Source organism: Oryctolagus cuniculus, chromosome 10 (assembly GCF_051225735.1).
Source record: "Oryctolagus cuniculus isolate XC-2025 breed Fujian yellow rabbit chromosome 10, ASM5122573v1, whole genome shotgun sequence".
Classification (NCBI taxonomy): Eukaryota; Metazoa; Chordata; class Mammalia; order Lagomorpha; family Leporidae; genus Oryctolagus; species Oryctolagus cuniculus.
This window is the reverse complement of record NC_142876.1, coordinates 105,513,557-105,536,540: the sequence shown is the minus strand read 5'-3', so window position 1 is coordinate 105,536,540 and position 22,984 is coordinate 105,513,557. Positions and strand designations below refer to the sequence as shown.

Genomic DNA, 22,984 nt, shown 5'->3' with positions numbered 1-22,984 from the left:
TCTCCAAGTGCCTGTCCTCGGGGGCGGTGCAGCCCGGAGAGGGGGTCGCGCGAGGTGGCGTGGCAGGGGCTTGAGGCACCCACTCTCCCTGGGAGCGCACGAGGGATCAGAAGCGCGCTTAGCTCCCGGGCGGGGGTCTCGCCCAGCCGCACCCCCCGCCCCCACGTAAGGGAGGCAATTCTCGTTCGCTAGGGATAATAGCGGGGCTTCCTAGGACCACGCGGCGCGTCCCCGCCCGCCCTCCAGCTTGGTGGTTTTAACGTGACCTATGTTAGCTGGAGTCCCCGGAGACTGCGAGCTGGAGGCCACCCCGGGGACCGCCAGCCCTCTTCTCTCCCACCTGGGGGGAGGGTCGGGACTCGGCTCCCCCGGGGAGCGGGCCCAGGTCCCTCCGCCTCAGTCAGGGCGGCCAGGCACCCCGGGGCGTGGTCGGGGGGGGCTCCCCTGGACTTGGGCGGTGTCTGCAACGCGTCCCCGAGAGCTCCTCTCGGGAACAGCACGCCGGGATGTGCAGGGGAGGGACACAGCCGCTCCCAGGTGGCCCCGGCATTGATGGGCCACACTGGCAGGGCCCGTGCCTGCAGGTGGGGGGCGGGGCGCCATGCGGCCCAGGGCAGAGCCAGGGCACCGGGGAGGCCGGAGGGTGGGCTGGGAACCTTGCGCGCCCAGGCCCCGCCGCACCGCGGCTGCAGGCAGGCAGGTAGTCAGTCCTGTGCCCCGCGCGCTCCCCCGCCTTCCCTGGGTCCCCCGGCTTTTCCAGGAGGAAGATGGGGTGCCCATCGCGGGTGGCGGGCGCCGGGCCGCCGCGCCGGGCGGTCACGTGCCCCCCGCCCCCGCCACTGCGGCGGGAGTTCCAATCAGAGCGCGCCAGGGGGCTCCTCCCGGGCAGGAACCACCCGGCTCGGCGGCGCAGGGTGGGCCGCCGTCACCTGACCGCCCGCCCCCGCCCCCCGCGAGTAAGGGGCGGTGGTAGCGTCTGCTCGGTTACAAATGGCCCCTCCCGCCCGGCTCGCCCGCTCGCTCGAGCTCGGCGCCGACCAGCCCGGGCGTGCTCCTGCTGCCGGTTGCCGGCTGCTCGCGTCCTAGCGCCTGGCTCCCGGGTCTGGCCACCGCGGACGTGCCGAGCACGCGTAGCCAAGGCCCGGCGGTCGGGGTCGCGATGGATGTCTGGGCGGCCGAGGAGGCGTGTGGCTCGTCCTCCTGCAGGTGAGTGTGCGGCGCGGGATGCTGCGGGGACAGCGCGGGGCACAGGCGGGGTCCGCGGACGCCAGTCCGTGCGACGCCCACCTAGGGCGAGTCCCATGTCTCTGGCCGCCTCGGCTTCCTCTTGCCGCTGGCTTGGGTCGGGGGTAGGCTTGGGCAAAAGCTATGATTTGGGGGCGGGGGCGAAATTCTCGTCTTGAGATACTTGACAAAGGTTGAAAAGACATCAGGTGGGCGGCGAGTGGCTGCAGCTGATGGAGGTGAGACAGGTGCAGGTGAGTGTGCCTGCCTGCGCGTGCGTGTGTGCGCGCGTGGATTTTCGGGCGAGCAGCAGCCCGAGAATGGGGCGAAGCCCCTGCGGCGGGTCGTTCCCTTCCCAGATGAGACGCGAGGGAGATGGCACAGCTCCGGGGTGGTCTCTGCAGGGGGAGGCCGGCGTGAGGGCGGGGGTGGGGGCGGACCGGCAGCCCCCAGTGTTTCTGCTGTGCCAGGGCGGTAGCGAGCGTGCAGGGGGCCCAGCTTGGAGCGCCTGAGGTCTGCAGGCGCCCAGACCCTGTTCCTCTCACCTTTTAACTTTCTGCCAGAAATTAGTGGAAAAAGTGCTGAATCATGCAAAAATACGTGGAAAATAACCTGCTTTGCGTTTCAGGGAAGTTTTTTCAAAGCTTCTGTCTTCATGCATTTGGGGCTGTGTGTTTTAAATCCAAACTGTAGGCACCGTTATTGAAAAATCGTATTTTGTGGCCATGCCCTTGGCTTTGTGACTGTGGGTTGCTTTGCTTTCTTGATGGTGAGTTAGTCATGCGTTGTTTCCTACCGCCCTCATCACCTTTCTCTCCCTCCTAAAAACAAACACCCCCACCCCCAAAAAAATAAAAAAAAAAACAAGACTTTTTTTTTTTTCTGGTGTGTCCATGATTGTAGGAAGCTGTTCTGAGACAGAAAACGCCCTCCTTCAATGTGTGCGGTTATGGCCAATTTGATTTGTCATGTGCCACCGAGGGGAATGTCAGGCTGAGAACATGCAGACAAGGAGAGAGAATGAAGCAGGAGTTGTCCGTTGAGGGAGGAATAAGCTGGAATCCAGCTGTGCTCATCACAGGAGCTGAAGGGTAGTGCTTCCACCCTGGATCCTCTGGAGGAGGCCAGAGGGGCAGTTTTTTGATGCGAAGTCCTGAGTCAGACCCCTACATAGCCTAAGGATGAATTGTAAAAAAACCAGGAGTCAGGATTAGTAAAATGGGTGTGTCCAGGCTAGCCCAGTTACTCGGGCTACACTCTGAACTGCTTGTTCAGTGGCCTGCTGACTCACCAGGGAACCGGCATAGCTTAGCATGGTTGGATTTTACTTGAAGACTTGAACTAGTTAAAAGAAAAATAGAAAAAAATTTTTAAAGCATCGAGAGAGGCAGCCTCTTCCCACCTCTTCTTCAGGGGTTTTTTTACCCATTCCTTGACTTGTCATCTTCATTGCGATCCCTGTGGTCCAAGCTTGTACACGGTATCTGCGGTTGTACACAGCGTATGTGGTTGCACACAAAGGTTTTCCTATAATTCTGAACACCAGAAGCAGCGGCACTTTGAACAGCATGCTAATGTCCAAGATGCTTGTGAAGGAGACTGGAGAACGGCAATCCAAAGGCTTAATTGAGTTTTCCTTGCAGCACCGACTCCGTGAACATAGCATGCAAGACCAGGGAGCCCCACCCTGTTTCTCAGCCTCTGCATGAAAGACCAGGGAAGGAATTCGACGAATTGCAGTGGTGCAGGGAGAGGCAGTGTGTGGGCTTGGCTGTTTCCTTTATCTATATACATACAGCGTTTTGGAGGGTTGGTTTTAAAAAGCACAGTGTTAACCCGTTTCACCTGTCCGCTTGTTCAAATGCCCATTTAACTCTGAAAGGTTGATTTTGATAGAAAAGGGGTATGAATCTAGAGGTGCTTCCGAATTTTAAGATCCTGCAGCTGAAAGACATGATTGAAAAGGACAGATTCCAAACCATATAGTGAAGCCCCCCCCCCCAAAAAAATTGTTTTCACTCTGGTATTAATACAACATATTTTTTATAAAAGTGCTTTTTTTTTTTTTTGAAGAGGGGGCTCATTTTCAGGGGCTGCCTGGATGAAACCAGCCTTGGTGACAGACAAGCACCTGGCATCTCAGATCAGAGATGCATACTTGGAGGAAGACACAGATGTTTGCGTTGCGTGTTGGGTCCTCGCCGCCCAGCCATGTCACCACAGATCAAATGAAGGCCACTGTTGCAACAAGGCGAGGAGGTTGCCAATCTGATTTCCGCTCTCTGGACAAGAAGATGCTTTGAGCTTCTCGGAAGAAATCCTGAACCCCCAGTTCATTACCATCCTAGCCATGCTCGCCCGCAGCGTGTACTGCAGATGGCGGATCTGACCAAGTGGAGAGAGATGCAAAGACTTCATTTTTTCCTTTTTTTTTTTTTTTTTTTTTGCCACACAAAAACATTTTCAGAAGGATGCCCACTCCATGTTGCCCCCTGTTTTTATTTTTTTAAGATAATTACATCGCTTAAAGAAAACGATACTTTTCTCCTGATGGCTGGAGAGAATTAACCCCCTTCCAACCCTGAAAATACAGGCAGTGGAGCAGCATCCCAGCAGTTACTCTGGTTTGCAGAGACACCACGTGCAAACTGCACATGCTGTCCTGAACTAACCAGGTCAAGTTCACAGCTGTTGAAGCCCCTTGTGCTTTTTTTTTTTTTTTTTTCTCCTTATGCTGTCATTGCCCCTCTTTCAAATCCACAAACCACACCTATAAATCCTAGCAAAACAGCGCCTGGTTAGGTAAAAATGCCTGTGATGGCGGGTTATCCTCTGATCAAGATTGATTTCCACAGCGGCTTCGAGAATCCGATTGGGAGGATGTCTCTGATGTCTTTGCCGAGAGGTCGACAGCCTGGTTTCAAAGAGGGACTTTTCCAGGGACACACAGTGATGATCATGTGAAGTTCTGCCCACTTGCGCAGTTCACTGCAGTGGGAGAAGCTTCCAGAACAGCACTTCTTGGGTCCCACCATGCCGCATTGCATGAGGAACATTCCAGAACCCCCACCTTCCAGTGAAGGGCACGTGCTGGCTCAGCACACACCTGGACTGCTTTTCAACCACAGGGATGGTGGCGATCAAATTCCCTGAGATTTTTTTGGTTTTCTATTCCCCGAGTTTGTTTGTTTGTTTGTTTGTTTCTTTCTTTCTTTTTTTTTTTTTAAGCTTAGCCTCGAAGGATGGAGAAGGGTGCCTGGCATCCGACTTCTGTTGGAATTGGCTTCCAACAATCGACCTTTTTCCATCTGCGGAAGTCAGGCTGCCTGGGTGTGGCCAGGAATTTTGGAAGACAACATCATTTGCTAAACCACTTAGGACAGGGCATGAGGTGTTAGCAACGTTGATGGTTTTACGTGGTTGAAATGAATATATTCATATGTTTTCGGGGGTGAGTGTTGGATTGAGGCAGGAGGGTGTAGGTTTTTTGTTTTGTTTTGTTTTTTAAAGCTCATTGGAGACTTGTTTAGAATTCTATGACATTAAACATGCGCGTGTATGTGTCTGCATATTCCAACAATGTGCTGGGTATGCACATTTTGCCGCATACACACGCATCCTACACAATCTAGAACTGCTGGTTGGGGTAGACAGCTCCTCATGGTGTAGTGGGGAGGGGTTTGGTTTTCTTTCCCGGTGGGTGTTGGGTCCTGACCCTGTCATGCTTACTTATCTTACAACATAGCACCACCAAGAAGAGGCAGTGAGTGAGTACGATTGTTTGTGTCAATAAGTAAAATACTTTTATTTTTGGTGAAATGTCACGTTTTAGAGTGTGAATTTATTTTTAAACATTTATGTATGTATGTATTGGAAATGCAGAGTGACAGAGAGACAGACACAGAGAGGTGTTCTGTCCACTGGTTCACTCCCCAAATGCCTGCAACATCTGGGACTGAGCGAGGCTGAAACCGGGAGTCTGGAATTCCATCCGGGTCTCCCACGTGGGTATCAGGGACCCAAATACTTGAGCCGTTGTCTGCTGTCTTCTCAGACTGGTTATCAGGAAGCTGAGTGAGAAGCATGGAGCAGCAGTCAGGCCTTGAACTGGCCCTCTGATAGGGGATATAGGTATTCCACATGGCCGCTTAGCCCGCTGCGCCACAGCATCTGCTAATTCAAAAGTCGTCTGTCCGTGTATTGGAGAACTGAAGCCATGGGGAGAAATAGTCTTTGTTTGCACATCATAATGCGTCTCCTCCTGTCCAACTACTGTACATCTTCTCTGCTGTTCGTGGAATTTGGCGATGAGCCAAACTAATGCCCTAAATGCGTTGATCTTACAGGTGCTCCTGTGACGTGATGGACAGATACGCGTTCTTCTGCCCGAGGGGTGCAAATGTAAGTTCAGCAAACCAAATAATTAAATACGGGTAACTCTGGGGGTCCATGCAGAGCAGTTCTTCTCTTTTTATCCTGTCTCCTCAAGACTAGCTTCATAAATAGGGGGCCAGAAGGGGGCGCTACATCCCCTGGGGAAGGGGTGGGGACACCTGACCCTAATGCGTCCCTGCCACGCGCCTGGGCAGTGCAGCTGTAGGAGCTCCAGCGTCGCCATTGACGGGCGGGATCTGCACCTCTCCCACCACCATCTTGTTCACAGTCGTAGATGAGGAACTGCTGGGTCTGGGTGATGCAGAATTAATTGACAGGTGCCCAAACAGCGCATCCTTCTGGGGTGGCCGGGCTCAGGGGCAGAGTTCCCTTGGGCGGGATGAAATCCTATGGCTACCGTCCTGCCACATGCATGACCCAGCGCGCTGTAGCCCCACTGCTGACGGCCACACTGCTAGGCTCTGGTAAGTTCTAAAATGGCAAGTGCGAAGGTATGCAGGAGGCGGATTGCTTTTCACACAGAGCCCTTGGATAGTGTGAGATTTGGCCGATGTCCTGGGGCTGCGTCTGCCTCCTCCACTTCACGGCTATAGGGTTCTTCCAAGTGTGGCTCCTTAACGCAGGGAGCTGGCTGTACTCTGAAAGGGATTTGCTGCTGGCCTACACCCCTCCTGCTCCTTGACAGATCTCAACATGTAATGTAGTTTTGCACAATTCTCAGGCATTCATGTGTTTATACAGTTGGAGTGGGAGCGGGGAGCAGGCAGGCTCTGGACAGCTGCTTCTTACCAGGAACAACATCTCCTCTTTGCTTCTCTCGACCCTGGCTGTGGTGCCATCCTGTGTCCATCCCCTTACCCAAAATGTGGGTTTCCGTGTCTTTCCGTCCATGTGAGCATGGCTTCCATTTCTGGGTCTCTGCAGAGTTTGTGGCTAGAGCCCCTAATAGACTTTGAGCACAAATAGTATATCGATCTGTTGAAATCTCGTTTGAGCTTGGCTGCATCTACATAATGGGGTGTCATTCAGGGAAAGATCTTGTAATAAATGGCTTGGGACTTAGATTCATGAGAAAAATACGTGTCTCGGGCAGCATGCAAAATATCATGTTTACTGTAGCATTGCAGGCTGGGCCGCCATCCCGGCCATCGGGTGGCTGTGGAATGGCAAAGGCAGGGTTAGAATACCAAGATCCTGGAACCTGCCTTTCTTTGTTTATATGGGAAGCGTTTTTGTATACTCCATGGAGTATAAACATCTCCTAGGGCCACAGCCAGCAAGAAGGATCTTGTCTACCTGAGGAATTCCGAAATTGCAAACAAATCTGTTGAAGTTGGTGTATGTTTAAAATCAGCTACTGATTTATGCAGTCCATATTTTTTTAAGTTTTTACCATGTGCGTATCAGTGCCTAGACTCGCGGTATGCAAATACCGTTTTCAGTGTGTGTACGGGAGAGCCCAGTGTATTTAGAGAAAACCCTGTTTTACATAAATTATTTTTAAGAACAACTGAGCGGAGGAATAGCCATGAGTTGGGAAAGCCAAATTTTTTCCACTTTTTTAAAGTTCCCAGTGAATAATAAGCGAAACACTCACATCTCGAACATTGCATGCGCGATGCTTTAAACCTGCTTTCCATGACACAGCAGTGATGGGATGCTGCGTATTTCTGGGAAAGTGATACTTTGGGTGACTTCAGCTGATTCCGGGGCAGACTCCCTCCCTTGCTGCCGGTTATCCGGGCAGGAATCTGGCCACGGAGGGGATATGGCCTCCCTGCCGCATTCGCTGTGGTCCTGCTCCAGCCACGGCCCTGTGGGGCGCGTGATTTTTCCAGTCTGCTGGGTCAACTGCATCCCAGCTTCCCTCAGAAATTCTTCGGCTCCTGTGAATGAAGCCAACCAGCTCCGGCTAATTAGGTTCTAATCGCTTTGACATTGCACCCTGCACCAATGTCTCCTAGTTCCATTGCCACCGTGAAGATTTGCAAAAGTGCGTTTGCCAAAGTTCTCACCGTTTTTTTGCCTTAGACCCTATCTAATATCAGAAGGATCATCGACTCGGCACAAAGGATGCACAAAACAGGACGAGAGAGGCTGTTGCGATAGGAAAGACACATCAGGCCCTGAATGCCGCTCTTGCCGGAGCGAGAACTTTTGCCTCTCTTCATCTGCGTGGCTGAAATGCTTCTGATTTCTTTGTTTCTTTACGGTTTCTGATCAGCAGGAGGAGGAAATACACAGTTGGGTGAGAAACCGGGAACATTTGAGAGCTAGCTGGATGCAAAGATTCAACAATACGTAATCGTATAGTGATATCTTTTAGAAGTAAAATCTTAACCCGTGTTTCCCGTTTCCTAAGAAATCTTCAAGAGATTTATGGAAATTTGCATTATGAAGAGGCTAGGCATGGATTTCAATTTTCTTTTTGTACCAAAATACAAAATCTTTCCATTCTGTTTTTTTTTTTTTTTAAGATTTATTTATTTATTTGAGGGAATTAGACAGAGACAGAAGGGGAGGCAGGCAGAGAGAAAAGTCTTCCATATTCTGCCTCACTCCCCAAATGGCTGCAATGGCCGGAGCTGGGCTGATCCAAAGGCAGGAGCCAGGACCTTCTTCCTGATCTCCCATATGGGTACAGGAGCCCAAGGACGTGGGCCATCTTCTACTGCTTTCCCAGGCCATAGCAGAGAGCTGGATCAGAAGTGGAGCAACAGAACTTGAACAGCGCTCAGATGGGATGCCGGCACTGCAGGTGGTAGCTTCACCCACTACGCCACAGCGTGGACCCCTTCATTCTGTTTTTCCATGAAGTTCTTAAAGTACCCTCATATCTATACCGTTTTGTGCCAGTTAGACAGTATTTGTAGTACATGGCTTTTTGCACAAAGAGAGACAATCAAATTGGATAGCATATGCTTGGGAAATTATGCTGTTGAGGATTTCGCAAACGCTAGCTTACATAAGAACTTAAATTCAAAAATTAGCTATTTGAGCTTCATTAATTTTTTTGCATACAGAGAAATGTACATCTACAAATCTTAAAACTGGGAATTATTGGAAATCACTAATAAAAGGGGAAAATGAAATCACAGGGGAGGGGCTGGCGCTGTGGCGTAGCGGGTGGAGCCACCCCCTGTAGTGCTGGCATCCCACATGGGTGCCGGTTCGAGTCCCTGCTGCTCCACTTCTGATTCAGCTCTCTGCTATGGCCTGGGAAAGCAGGAGGAAATGGCCTAAGGCCTTGGGCCCCTGCACCTGTGTGGGAGACCCGAAAGAAGCTCCTGGCTCCTGGCTTTGGATCAGCACAGCTCCAGCCGTTGCGGCCATCTGGGGAGTGAAGCAGTGGATGGAAGACCTCTTTCTCTCTGCCTCTGCTTCTCTGTAGCTCTGCCTTTCCAGTAAATAAATAAATCTTAAAAAAAAAAAGAAAAGAAAAAAAAAAAGAAAAAAACGCTCCAGAGAGATTTGCATGTGAAATCCGCATTCATAGGCCTTGCTGTTAACCTAAATTTTGGATCGTTTTCCTGACTTATTTTAATGCTATGACAGTAGAAAGCGTAATATGAACTAAGAAAGTGCAGGAACTATTCTGATTCAAAGAAAAGATTCTGATTCAAAGAAAAGAATCTCACGCCTGGTGCGATAATAAAATACTCAGTTTGAATAGATTGCTTTGTACTGGTTCTTAACATCTCGCCCTGAGAATGTTTAAAGACAAACAGACCCAGATTAAGTACAAACCTTGCATGCATAGTTCTTATCAGTAGAATTAAAAACAGCATCCAAGAACCCACCAGCTTGATAACAGATTTTTTAAAAAAATCATTTTTAAAGGTATTTAAGAAATTTCAGTAACGTGTAGTGTACCATTTGACAGAAATGGACATTGAAGTTCCTGGGGTTTTGATTTTCAGGCGAACCAGGGCAAGGGTTAGAAATGACTGGAACACCTGTTTTTTTTTTTTTTTTTTTTTTTTTCTATTCTCAGCCGCCAACGACAGCGGCGTCTCCTTCGTTAGATGCGGCGTATTTCAAGTTCCATTCATTTAGTGAAAGAACAGCATCGGGGTGTCTTGTCTTACAGCGATGATTTAAGTAAGAACTGGTCGGATGGAATGAATTAAGGATAATATGCTTTTTAAAAATAGGTCATTGTTCCGCTTTAATAAAAAACACATTTGGGTAAAGAAAAATGGTAGCGTGTGTACTAACTTGATCATCAGTGAAGCTGTAGTTAGTATAAACGACTTTTAATACAGTCAGCCTTACTGTTAATAAAAAGTTCATTCTCAGGTTTAATTGCTTGCTAAGAGAAAACCCCCCGGGGTGATCTGCTTATGGCACGACACTGCTGAACTTTGGCAAAAGGGAAATCGGGTAACGTAGGAAAGATCTTCCTGTACCCCCAGCTGTCTTTTCAGGAGAGACACCCTCTGGCTGGGGGCGGGGAGACTTGGGGGTAGCGGGCAGCTTATCGAAGGTTGGTAGATTCATACTATGCAAGCAAATCCATAGTAGAGGTGCGTGGTTCTGCTGGACTCAATACCAAGTGATGGTTAAATGTGTGCGCCACGTCCAGTGAGCCGTCCCATTTCTGGTTCACGGGAAACCTTGTACCCACACGGGTTCCAGTGTCCTGGGAAGAAAGCAGGCAGCTTGACCCTGTCCTTGCTTGGCTTCTGTCGGAGATAACACGCAGCCGCACAAGCAGTCGTCTTATTGCTAGGCTGATCCATTGTGGTTGCGCAGAAACTTGGTGGGAAAGTAATGGGTGGTGTGCTCTTGGTGTGGCTTTGGGGTTTTTGTGGGGAGGGCTTTACGGCAGATTTTTTTTCAAAGAGTTTTTTTTTTTTTTTTTTTTTTAAGATGTATTTATTTGAAAGAGTAAAAGAGAAGGAGAGATAGATCTTCCATCTGCTGGTTCACTTCCCAGATGGTTGCAGTGGCCAAGCAGAAGCCAGGAGCTTCTTCTGGGTCTCCCGCGTGGGTGCAGGGGCCCAAGTCCTTGGGTCATCCTTTACTGCTTTTTCCAGGTGCATTAGCAAGGAGCTGGATTAGAAGTGGAACAGCCAGGACTCGAACCGGTGCCCACCCAGGCTGCCAACGTCACTGCTTAACCAGCTGCTCCACAATGCTGGCCCACAAGATTCTCACTTTTAAAATAATGAAAAAGAAAAAAGCAGTGAAAGCGGCTGACCCTACCTTCAGATTCAGCCTCCTCCATTGCGATGTGGCCTGGCTCACTTTGGTTGTGCTTGGTTGACGCTAACAGGAGACAATGGGAAGGAAGTGACATGGGACCTGCAAAGCCAGTGTCTGAGGGACCGATTTCATCTCATCCAAGCAGAGGCGATGCCTGGCCTCTGAATTCTGTCCCCAGACAGTTGAAAAATCTGTGTCACGGCCAAAGTTGTCCTTTGTCAAGGTGGCCACAGCCCTACTGTGATCATCGTTTCCCGAATGGTGCTCATTTTACACACACTTTTGCACGAGTTCACTTTTCTCTCCTTTTCTTGAAAAGGCTTAAGATAAGACTTAAACTCATGAACTTGACTGTAGATCCACAGTCTCGGGCTCTTCCGCTGTGCTGTAATCCCTGGAAATAATTGGGAGACGTGAACTTCACCGGGGCTGCAGCCTTACAGATTCTCTCAGGAGTGCACCTGGGACGCTGGGCGAAAGCAGACAGGCAGACCGACACCCTCCACAGCTAGGAAGTCAATGAGCAGTAAGAAACCATGTAGGGCCAGCGCCGAGGCTCACTAGGCTAATCCTCCGCCTTGCGGCGCCAGCACACTGGGTTCTAGTCCCGGTCAGGACTCCGGATTCTGTCCCGGTTGCCCCTCTTCCAGGCCAGCTCTCTGCTGTGGCCAGGGAGTGCAGTGGAGGATGGCCCAAGTCCTTGGGCCCTGCACCCCATGGGAGACCAGGATAAGTACCTGGCTCCTGCCATCGGATCAGCACAGTGCGCCGGCCGCAGCGGCCATTGGAGGGTGAACCAACGGCAAAATGGAAGACCTTTCTCTCTCTCTTTCTCTCTCTCTCTCTCTCTCTCTCTCTCTCTCACTCTCTCACTGTTCACTCTGCCTGTCAAAAAAAAAAAAAAAAAAAAAAAAGAAACCATGCAAGGTGAACATTGTGTATAGAAGGGAAATGCAGAGAAGTCAGCCGGGTTCTAGAGGTTTCTTCTCTCTCTCTTATTTTTTTTTTTTTTAATTTTTGCATCCCAATGCTGGCCACAATGAGTAAACATTGCCAGGCTTTCTAGAGCTCCACACGAGGCCGACTGGCTTCCTTACAGAGTGCTTTACCCGAGCACCGCTGTCCCATGGAATATTCCGTCATGATGGGAATGTCCTCCCTGCTGTCCCAAGCTGGGCCACTCTCCCCATGCCGCTGCTGGGCTCTTGAAATGTGGCCAGTGTGCTTGAGAAACTTTTTTTTAATCTTATTTAATTTTAATTACAGTTGACATCTAAAAGGCCACGTGTGGCTGGTGGTTGTGTGATGGATGGCATCGTTTAAGAGAACTGGGGACCTGAGCTGGCTTTTTTGTCAAGTCCCCCTTTGTGGGTCATGGGCCAAGGGCGGTGCCTGTTCTAGAAGCCGGAGCCAGGTCAGGGATGACCCCGGCAGGCTCGTGACATGGTGGGCACGGCACTGCACTGCCTTGCTAATCGTGTTTGTGCTTCTTGGCTGTTTGCTTTTACATTAGTTTTTTGTTTTTGTTTTTGTTTTTTTTTTAAAGATTTATTTATTTGAGGGTCAGAGTTAACACAGAGAGAGGCGAGGCAGAGAGAGAGAGGTCTTCCATCTGCTGGTTCACCCCCCAATTGGCTGCAACGGCTGGAGCTGAGCCGATGTGAAGCCAGGAGCCTCTTCCAAGCCTCTCACACAGTTGCAGGGGCCCAAGGACTTGGGCCATCTTCCACTGCTTTCCCAGGCCATAACAGAGAGCTGAATCGGAAGTGGAGTAGCCGGGACTCGAACCAGTGCCCATATGGGATGCCAGCACTGCAGGCAGCGGCTTTACCCGCTATGCCACAGCACTGGCCCCTAGATTTTTTTTTTAATTAACTTTTTCTCATTTTATTTGCAAGGCAGAGAGACAGAGACTGACGGACAGGTCTGGGATCAACTGGGTCACTTCCCAAATGCCTACCACAGTCATGGAGATTCAGCCACCTCTCCCCCGTGGGTGGCAGGAGCCCGAGTCCTTGAGCCCTCGGCTGCTGCCTCCTAGGGTGCTCATTAGCAGGAAGCTGGAAGTGGGGTGACGAGCTGGGACTGCAGCCCAGGCCCTCTGATAGGGGATGCTGGTGTCCCGAGCTCCTGCGCCTGCCTTGGCGTTTCTGAGTAGGGTCAGGACACAGGCCTGAGAATGCTATGCCTCACTGGAATGTTCTTAGTGCCCCCAGAACCTCTGCAGGCCCAGGCTGGTGCCTTTGGCTTGGGCTGCACATGGCACGAGCTCACTGAGCCAGGGCCGGTTCCGGAAGGAAGGGTCGAGAGACAGAAGTCTAGATCTGCCCTTCTTTTTGTCATCACACTCCTTGCCTTGCACACGGTGAGGCCTCCTGTGAGTTAACATTGGGATCCCCGTGTCTGAAAGAATTTTAGCTTGACTGCACTTTAAAAAAAAAAAAAAGACAACAAAAAAAGCATGGACAACCTCAGTGGAGGCAAGATGGATTAAGTAGATGCAACAACTCATTGACCCATAGACACAGACCTCGCAGGCCATCAGCTAAACCCCGCCTCTTCCATGCAGGGCCTCTCCTGACTTGGCATTGGCTGTGAGACTTTGCAGCCTGTTCAGGGGCAGTAAGTGCAGGCACGTCCAGGCACTTGGTCCGGTGCAGCCTGCTTTCTTCCACTGCCACCTTCCTAAGACTTTAAAACAGGGGTGTGGGCAGGGCGGGGGGGCACAGGCTGCCTGCAGCTGTGACCACGCCCTTCATCCCCAGGGTGACCCCATGCTGCCCAGAAGACACAGGGCCTTGGGTGTGTGCTGGAGAGACTTAACACCGTGTGCAGATGTTGGAGCTGGGCGAGCAGGCTTCAGGAAGCTCACAGCTCACAGAGCACCGTTCGCCTCCTAGCAGTGAGATCCTGCAAACCCGACCTGGTCCCAGAATCACTCAGGAGATTCTTTAGAGAAAATAAATAAATAAATAAAAAAAACTTGCTCATGAAGTCCTGGGCCCCACCCCTTGTTTGCAGAATTAGAACATTTCTCTCTGTCCTTTCAACTCTCTTCCGAGCAGAGATTCTCAGCAGAGCTTCAGGCCCCACGGGCAGGGAAGGGGCCTGGGCGCTGACGGGTGTTGGAGTCCCCTGGGTGTCTGTGAGGGAGCCCCCGCCTGGCTATATCCACAGAGGAGCTTCAGCGGGGGTGTCCGCCCCCAGAGCTGGTCTGTATTTGTCACCTGCTGCGTACCTGGCCCTCCTGGGCATGGCACTGGGTTTCCACGTCCCTGGCTCCAGCTTCCATTCTTGCCTCCTTTATATTCTTAGCCTTTCTGCTCTGTCCACTGGGCCAATGACCTGGGGCCCGTGGTTCCACCAGTGCCCTGTCCAGACCCAGGTTTCTGATTGCCAGTAGGTGTCTCCCTGAGCCCCTCCCCATCCCCGCATCTTCCCTGAGCGCTGGGCCCCGCAGCTGACCCTCGCCACCTCTTCTGCACCTGCTGATCTCTCCCTCCCTCCCGGTCTGTCTTAGGGTCATCCCACAGTCATCCCCTGATGTCTTTGGCTAGACCCCCATCGCCAAGGCCTCGGCCCTCCTGCCCCTCCAGGCCTTGGATCCCTTGCCTCACTGTCATATGGGTGCTCAGGGGCCTGCAGGCAGGTGTCACCTTGGTGCCTGCCTCCCTGAGCTGCTGCCCCAGGGTCCCACACCGCCTGTGGCATTGTTAAGTGCTGAGGCCTGCATGCTGCAGGCAGGGCCAGAGGCCTGGACGTTTCCCTAGAGCGTGGATGTGAGGGGCTTTCAGCGTGGGCCCCAGCCTGCTGCTCCTCCTGCCTCCCTGCCCCACACGTACATACACACACACACGGGCACCCTGTCGCACACGTACATAGACAGATACCCTGCACATATGCACATACACAGACAGGCACCCTGTACATGTACACATATGCACGCATACCATGTACACACATATGTACACACATACATTGTGTTTGTACACATATGCATACACATGCATTCTATGCACACATCTGCACAGATACAGAGGCACCTTGTGCACGCACACATAGGCACACACAGGCACCCTGCACATGCACACACTGTGTGCACGTATACATATGCACACACAGGCACTCTGCACACACACATATGCACATAGGTACCCTGTGTAGAAATACATAGGCACCCTGTGCACACCCATATGCACACACAGGCACCCTGCACACGTACCCACATGCACACACAGGTACCCTGTGCACACACACATGCATACACAGGTGCCTTGTGCACACACACAGGCACCCTGTGCACACACATATGCACACATGGGCACTCTGTGCACACACATGCACACACAGGTACCCTGTGCATGCACACATGGACACACAGGCACCCTGCACACACACCTATATGCACACACGGGCACCCTGAGCACACACCCATATGCACATGCAGGCACCTTGTGCACACACACAGGCACACACAGGCACCCTGCGCACACACCTATATGCACACACAGGCACCCTGCGCATGCACACATATGCACACACAGGCACCCTGTGCACATACCCATATGCACACACAGACACCCTGTGAACACACACATGCACACACAGGTACCTTGTGCACACACAGGCACACAGGCACCTGTTTATGTGCTCACAAAGGCACACACAGGCACCTTGTACACACACACATGCACACACAGGCACCTGTGCACATGCACACATATGGACACAGGCCAGCCTGTCACTGTGGTGAATTCTGCCTTCTGCAGCGGCTGCCTCCTTTCTGTCTGCAAGCTGCCGGCTCCGCCCTTGCCCTCTCCCACCTTCCCTGGCCCTGGGTGGCGCCTGTATTTTGAGTCATCCTGGCGGTACCGGGGGAAGCTGCTGCTTGGAAGGTAGCCTCAAAAGTCTGAGCTGGACCCCCCAACCCGAGCCAACTCCTCCACCCTGGAGCCCAAGGGAGGCTGGGAAGGCAGGGCTTATTCCAGGAACTGCAAGTATGTCAAGTATTCCAGTGTGGGGTAGCAGTGAGGTGGGGCAGGCAGCAGGCTGACCGCAGGTTCTGGACCTGACCAGCTGGGTGCAGCCCCTTGGTGCTCTGCCAGCGACTCCCTGCAGGGGCTCCAGGTTGCCTGGACCAGACATGGCTCCTGGGGCAGGGTCTCTGGGGAGCCCCTGCTGTCGTGCCCACAGTGGGGTGAGGGCCCCGCCGAGGCCCACCCCTGCACACTGACTTCTTTCCAGTTCCCTCCTCGCCCTCCAGTGGGAGAAGAGAGCGAAGTCCAGGGGTGAGAGGGCAGCAGATCCCCAGCCTACAGTGGCTGTGCAAATGGGCAGTGGCACCTTGCATGTGCACGCTCAGCCAAGAGGCCCTCTGGCAACATTTGGCCAGTTTCCGTCTGTCACAGCACCAGGAGCCCACGGGGCTCTGGACGGTGCCGTGCCGCCCTCCCAGGCCCCATCCCTCCACAGCCCTGCTATCCTCACAGCCTGAGAGGAGGTGGCCGCCCTGCGAATGCCTGGGCGCGTACATGGCCAGCCCCTTGCAGTAGCTCGGCTCCTCTGCACTGCGCTGTCTGTCAGTCTCTGGGCAGTTGGTGAAGCCACTGACAGAGACCGGTTCACGAAAGATGCGCACAGAGGGGTCTTTGAGTGCGCAGGAATGGCTGGCTCGTCCCGAGTCGTGCCATTTGCGTCTCTCTTCATCCCGTGCTTGTGGCCAGTGATCGTCAGCGTGGTGTTGGGTCATTCCATTGAAAGCACACTGAGAGGATGCATTGTCCCCCCGGGCCGGCGGCCTGGGCTTGCTGAGTGGGAGGCAGGCTCGCTCCTGGCTGGCAGAGCCTTGGGCGCCGCGTCTGTGGGCCGGGGGAGGTGGGAAAGCTGCTTCGTAGTTGCTGGCCAGTGACAGGCCCAGCCTGATCCCCTGCAGAATGACACAGCGGCCCTTGTGGGCAGCAAGGAGCCGGCCTCGCTGACACCCGCCGGTCCAGGGGACACGTGTGCTCATTGGAAACAGAGTCCCTTGTGGAAAGGAGGGTGGTCGTGGGCAGCCCCTTGGTGGGTGGTATCAACGCCCCAGCATCGCCTAACGAGCCCCACAAATGTCCTGTGACCTGCCCAGGAAGACAAGTGGCCTTGGGAGAATTAGCTTCAAATCACCCAGGGGAGGTTTTGGGGACAGCTCAGTCTACAGGCGGTTCCAGCGTGCCCAGGAATGCCACTTGGTTCCCACGGCCCTGCTGTGTCACGCCTCCGTCCACCAGCCTGCTTTGCTGACTCCAGGCTCTGTAGTACCTGCTGTGTCCCCAGGGACTGGGGGGTGGGGGGGGCTGGCAGTGAGCACATTGTGGTCAGGGCCTGGGGTTGTCTCCGGTTCAGGATCATGTCCCGCAGCTAGCTCGGGCCCTGGGGACCTCGCTGAGTAGGGGTAACCTAGGTGAGCCCTCCCTCTCTCTCCGGCTGGGCTGAGCTGGCCACCTGTTCACTGAACGTCCTCACCCAGGGCATAAAGGGACTTGGTGGCATCCCCCCCCCCAACCCCAGTTGATTATCATGGCTGCTGTTAGCTGTCACTTTGTAGCATTTCCTGAGCTGAGTAACTGCGTATGCACTGAATGCTGGTATCACCACTTGGCAAATGCCGAAGCTGTCTCAGAGAGGGCAGGCCAGTGGCTCAAGGTCACACAGCTAGGAGGCAGCGGAGCCGGGTCCTGTCACCAGCGTGGCCCTCAGAGGCCTGCGCTGCAGGCCGCCTCCCTCCCCGCTCCTGGGCCCGTCTCCTCACCCACTCCAGGTGTTTCTGAGTCACGAGCCACAGAAGACGACAAGGAAGGAACGAATCAGAGGCTCGGGCACGTGTGCTCCTGGGGCTGCATTTCCCAGCCGCCCCCTCCCAGCTGGGCCCCCAGGCCTCAGTAATCCATCCTTGGGGCTCGCGCCCGCCTCGCGCCAAACTTGTGAGTGAGTCATTTCCTCTGCTTGTTTTTTATTTCTGAAGGTTTCGTTCCCATTAGAAGGAAACATTTCCTTCATTGGTGATTTGTGTCTGCCTCTGCAGAGCACTCTATAAAGTGTTCCCAAGACACTCAGGATTACTTTTGCACTGAGAGCAGAATCCTGACTCGGCACACTCCAGAGTTGGGTGCCACCCGCCCCGGCTGTGGGATTTGGGTTTTTAACCCCAAAGCGTTCCATCTCAGGCCCACCGAGATCTCAGCTGGAGAACTGGGAGAATGGGGAGCAGGTTCACTCACTGGGACCCTTAGACCTCCCTGAAGCCAGCTAAGCGAGAGAAGATTCCCCGGGCAGGTGCACCCAGGCTCCAGAGAGAGGGGGATGAGGCAGGTGAGAGATGTAGGAGACACGCACAGACAGCACCCAGGCTCCAGAGAGGGGGGGATGAGGCAGGTGAGAGATGTAGGAGACACCCACAGACAGCACCGAGCTCCCGAGGCTGTGAGTGAGCACACGCTGGCTTCTGCTGGCCTAGGTTGAAATCCCAGCTGTGCCACTTGCTCACTGCTGAGTGCCTTTGGGCAACTAACTTAACCTCTCTGTGAATGTGAGATAGCGGTGTCACCGCATAGGGTGGCCATGAGGACTGAATGTGTGCGTGTTGTGCCTGCCCGCCTGGCATATGGTAGCTGCTTAGTGTCGCCAACCACGAGATTGGACTGGCTCGTAGCAAAGGCCACTCAGAACAAATGGTTGGGGACATTTTCGTCCCAGGCAAAAAAAAAAAAAAAAAAACCAAAAAACACACACACACAAAAAACAAGTACTCTCCATTCGATAGAGGCAGAAACGGGTGACAACTCTAGCAAGGGGCCAGGCTAAAATCAGACGAGGGCCCTGCCAGCTCCACCACAGGCTTCAGGGAGATTATGTGATTTATTGTTTATTTAATTTATTTCTGCTGCTCTGGGTGCCGCGCAGGGTCTGGGCTGTCGTCTGTTGGCCTTGTCTCAATGCGCTGTTGCTTCTTGCTGGATGAGATGAAGGCACGCGTTGGCCCCGACGCTGGAAGCTGGACTGGTCTCAGGAGCGCCGTGCCGTTCTTGGTGTGTTTGCCTGCCCCTGATGCATCGCCTTTGCTTTTGATGCCCTCTGCCTGGCAGGGCAGGGAGAGAGAGGTTTGTCCGCCTGCTGCTGTGCGCATCCCTGGCTTTCTGAAGGGCGCCTGCACACACAATGCCTGTCCCTTTCTTGAGAAAGCTCTTGTGGGCTGCCCAGGTTTCTGGAGCCCGATCAGGTTTCTTGCAGGCACTTCTACACTCAGGTGGTGGCCTGAGGATTTTGGGTCTTTACATCTGGCAAGGGGTGTGGCGTGAGAGACCACTCGCTGCTCTTCCTGCCTGAGACGCTCTCTTGGACATGTATTTTAGGGGCTGAAAATCACTCTGGCTGTCACCAGACACCTGCCACCCTGCTGTCTCCCCCCCCCCCCCCGGGCACCCGTGTCTCCCTCAGGGTCACCACCTAAACCACAGCCACCATCGCCCTCCTTGGACCCTACCCCGGCTTCTGTCGGGTTCACCTGCCTGCATCTCCAGCTTCCACTCCTGGCCTTGCACTCAGCCCCCAGGGTGGTCCCGAGACACACACGTGATCACGCGGTGTTTCCACTCCCTACCCCCCACCTGGGCCTGGCTTCCTCTGTGTTCCCTTGTCATGCTCAGGCCGTCTCAGTCGCATACGTGCAGGATCTGTTTTGTTCTTTTTGTCCCCGATAGACAGCGAGAGCCACAGGGCCAGGCCTCTGTCTGGGGTGCTCCCTCTGAATCCCAGCACCTACCGTGGACTTAGGGTTAGAGGATCTGAAGGAAAGAGGCGCCTGGGCGCCCACCTGCCACGTGGCCACGAGGACGTGTTGGAGGTGACAGGGCTGGGGCAGGCAGGTGGAGGAAGGAAGCCCCCCCAGGCCCACCCACCCACCTGTTCTGCCTCTGAGAGCTGGCTTGGAGCTCCCCAATGCAGGAGGTACACATGCTTCTGGGGGAGGCTTGTGGAGGGATTTTCCTCCTGCCGGCAAAAGGTCTGTGACCTTGGGCCAGCCCCTGGTGAGTGAAATCCTGGGGGGTGGCGTGGGTCGGGGGGTGTCCCAGAGGTTTTGGTGCTGAGAAATTTTGCACACGTTCAGGTCAGCTCTGCCATAACTTGGCGCGGCTGGCTGCATGCTCCCCACGTGGCTGGTGAGGACCTGGAGGTGTAGAAGGTGGACGCTGCCGTCCCTTCTCTATGCCTGCTGTGCCAGCCAAGCCTGAGTAGGACGAGGCTACTGGGCAGAAGGAAGCTCTGTCTGCCCTAATACAGTCAGCTCGTGTCGTCTCCAGGCAAGACGAGGCCCCCCCACCCCCACCCAGGAGGGTTCTGGAAACTTAGCCTGAGCTGGGGAGCTGGGCAGGTGGGTTTGTCCCATCAGTCGTGTGTGACTAGGATACCAGCTCCTTTTGTCCAGGGTTCTCAAGGGCTGGCCACGAGGTCAGGGTGGTCGGTGCCCAGATGGAGCAGGGCCAGTGGTGGCGGTGGGAGAGCAGGATTGAATCCCATGCGCAGGCCTGGTCCTGCCTGCGTCTCTCCCGGCATCTTGGGAGCTCAAGAGACGAGAGCTCAGGCGGGTCCAGGAGTTGGTGTAAAATGGAGCATTTGTGGGGCGGCTGCAGGAACCAGGCAAGAGAGAAAGAAAGAGCAGGGAACTCGGATCGCAGTGGTTAGAGCTCTCGTGGCTGGCTACCAGGCCAGCCCTGGGCTTGTGACTGTCAGGATTCTAGCTCTGCCGTGTACTGGCCCTGTGGCCTGGACAGAGGCCAGGCGGCCTCTCACCCCTGCCCCCTCGCCAGGGTCATCCGAGCACTGGGTGTCGGTAGCACTGGCAGATGTTCTCAGCAACAGGTAGCAGCAGCTTCTCAGCTACTCTGGGAGCAGAGCTGGCAACCCCGGGTCTCTGACCGTGGGGTCCCTGCTCTGGGGACCCTCACAGGTAGCCAGGAACAGCCAGGCTCTGCTGTCACAGCGGAGTCCCCCCACCCCCCAACACACCCCCACCCCCGGGTTGCCACGGTCATGGCTAGCTAGCTTCAGTGTTCTCAGGTCACTCCCCACTCCTCTTACCTCTCTCACTGTCTGTTGGTTTGCCTCCCCCAGTCCCCTCCCTCCCCCAGGAAGCCCCGGGGTGGGCAGGAAGGCCAGGGAAGCATCCCAGGCTCACGTGGACCACACTCCACTTCCTGAGCCTCTCCCAGCCCGGCTGCTGCTTTGCCTCCAGCCTGCCCAAGCCAAGAGCAGTCCCCCGGCCCCTGTAGCTCTGACCTTCATCATGGGGAGTCCTGATTCTTGCCTTTGAAGAACGGACACCGACTGCCCCTTCTCACCCTGACCCTGACCCGCTGCAGGAGCCCCTTCCTGGGAAGGTGATTGCTAAACCTGTTCCCCCTCCCGAGCCCAGGCTGAGCCTCTGACTCGTGCCTGCTGAGCAGGATCGGGCTCGATGCCAGGGTCGGGCAGGGGTCGTGTGCAGCGTTGTCTCCACGCACACTGAGTGCAGGGGAGAGGGCCGCCTTTGCACCGGGGCCAGCTTCCTCTGCCCTTAGGGAAGGTAAAACTCAGCCTCATGTCCAGCCCCCACCGTGCGCCAGCGCCCAAAGCAGGAAACAGGGGTGGCCTTCAGGGTGAGGGGGATGGGATTAGGGTTCCAGGCTGTTGGTGGAGCGTGGGAAGGACCCTAGAGGGACCCAGCCTTGCATTCCCAAAGGAACCACAGGCCAGCCCCATGCCAACCCCCTGAGGGAGAACGCCCTGAGATCATAGCCGTAATCCCCCGCTGGGGCACCTCTGTCCTGTCGTTTGGCCACTTCCGCTGCACCGAGCTGCCACCCACGATGGCTGTTGGTGCCGCAGATGTCAGGTTCGCATGGACACAAACCCCGGCTGCTGCGGTTTTCTTTGAAACGCCGATACTTCCATGGCTTCCGCTATGCTGGCCCCGGCTCCCCGAGGGAGATGTCGGTTGTTAGAATTAGGATCCTGTGACTCCTCCCGACAGGTAGACTGACCCGGCGTGGGTGGTCCAGCTGAAGCACCTTGGGAACAACGGGGGTTTGCACGCCGCCAGCGATGCTCCACGCCAAGGCCAGGGAAGGGAGTCTGGACCAGGAGGGAAACAGAGGGCTTCGGGCTGGGAGATGAGCTGTGCCCCCTGTACCTCAGGGGTGCTTCCCAGGGGGCGGTCCCTGGCCTCCCCGGCCTGGTCAACCATGCTCTCCGTCCCTCTCTGCATCTCCACCCAGACAGGTTCAAAGCGATGGAGAGACGGGTCTCCAGGCAGGGGCTGGTTCGGCCTTAGTCTGTTTGCTTTAGGGTCACGGACCAGTGGAAAGCAGAGTTTGTCCTGCAGTCAAGTGAACAGAACAGCGATTTGGGTCTGATGCGGTTGAGACAAAACACCCAAAATATTTAAACAGCCACAAATCCCATGAGCCATGCACATGTCCCCAACATTCTAAGAGATTTTTTTCTAAATTCTAATCGCTACAATAAATATTTTTCTATAGAGGATGAAAAATTCTCAATTTGAACACACCTGTGTTTTGTGTGATGGCCGTGAGTGGTGAGATTTTTGTTTTTCCCTTGGAAATGGGAAATTCCTCTGCATTCTTTTTAATTTAAAAAATACCAAAGAAGAAATTGTTTATAATTAGTATTCATCCTTCTAGTGAATATTAATTTAACATGAATTCCAATTTTTTTTTTTTTTGCTAGAAAACAATCTGTTGACTCGAGATGCAAGGCTATTTTGTTTTCCTCTTTCCAGAGTGTTTTCCTTCCCCCTGTATCTTAAATGGCATCACAAGTCAGCTGGGCAGTGGTTCTTTTAGTGGGAATAAGAATGACCTTGTAGTCCTACCTGGTTCAATTTATGCTCTCTTCAAAATTCTATTAATCCTTCCATGAGTGCTTTGTTCTGCAGAATACTTGATGTGCGATCGTGGCATCTCCCAAGCTGGGTAGAGACACAGCAAGCCCACGGTGGTTCCTGCCTAAGCAAGGAATTTGTGGGGCCCCTTCCTTTGCATGTAGATGCCATGATATGGTTGCAAAGGCTTCCTGATAGGAATTTGATGAGTTTATTACAAATCCCGGTTGCACCTGCCAGATG

The 22,984-nt window shown here is 53.8% G+C and overlaps 1 long non-coding RNA gene across 2 annotated transcripts; it reads left to right on the top strand.

Moving 5' to 3' along the window:
* Window positions 1–981: 981 nt before the first annotated feature.
* On the top strand, window positions 982–13,785 carry LOC108177076 (uncharacterized). Of its 2 annotated transcripts, none has more exons than XR_016214390.1 (3): window positions 982–1,206; window positions 5,571–5,625; window positions 13,593–13,785. It is a non-coding gene; the product is annotated as an uncharacterized LOC108177076 (long non-coding RNA). The 2 variants fall into 2 exon arrangements; XR_016214389.1 differs by lacking the exon at window positions 13,593–13,785 and adding an exon at window positions 10,659–11,707.
* The last annotated feature ends 9,199 nt before the right edge of the window (window positions 13,786–22,984 follow it).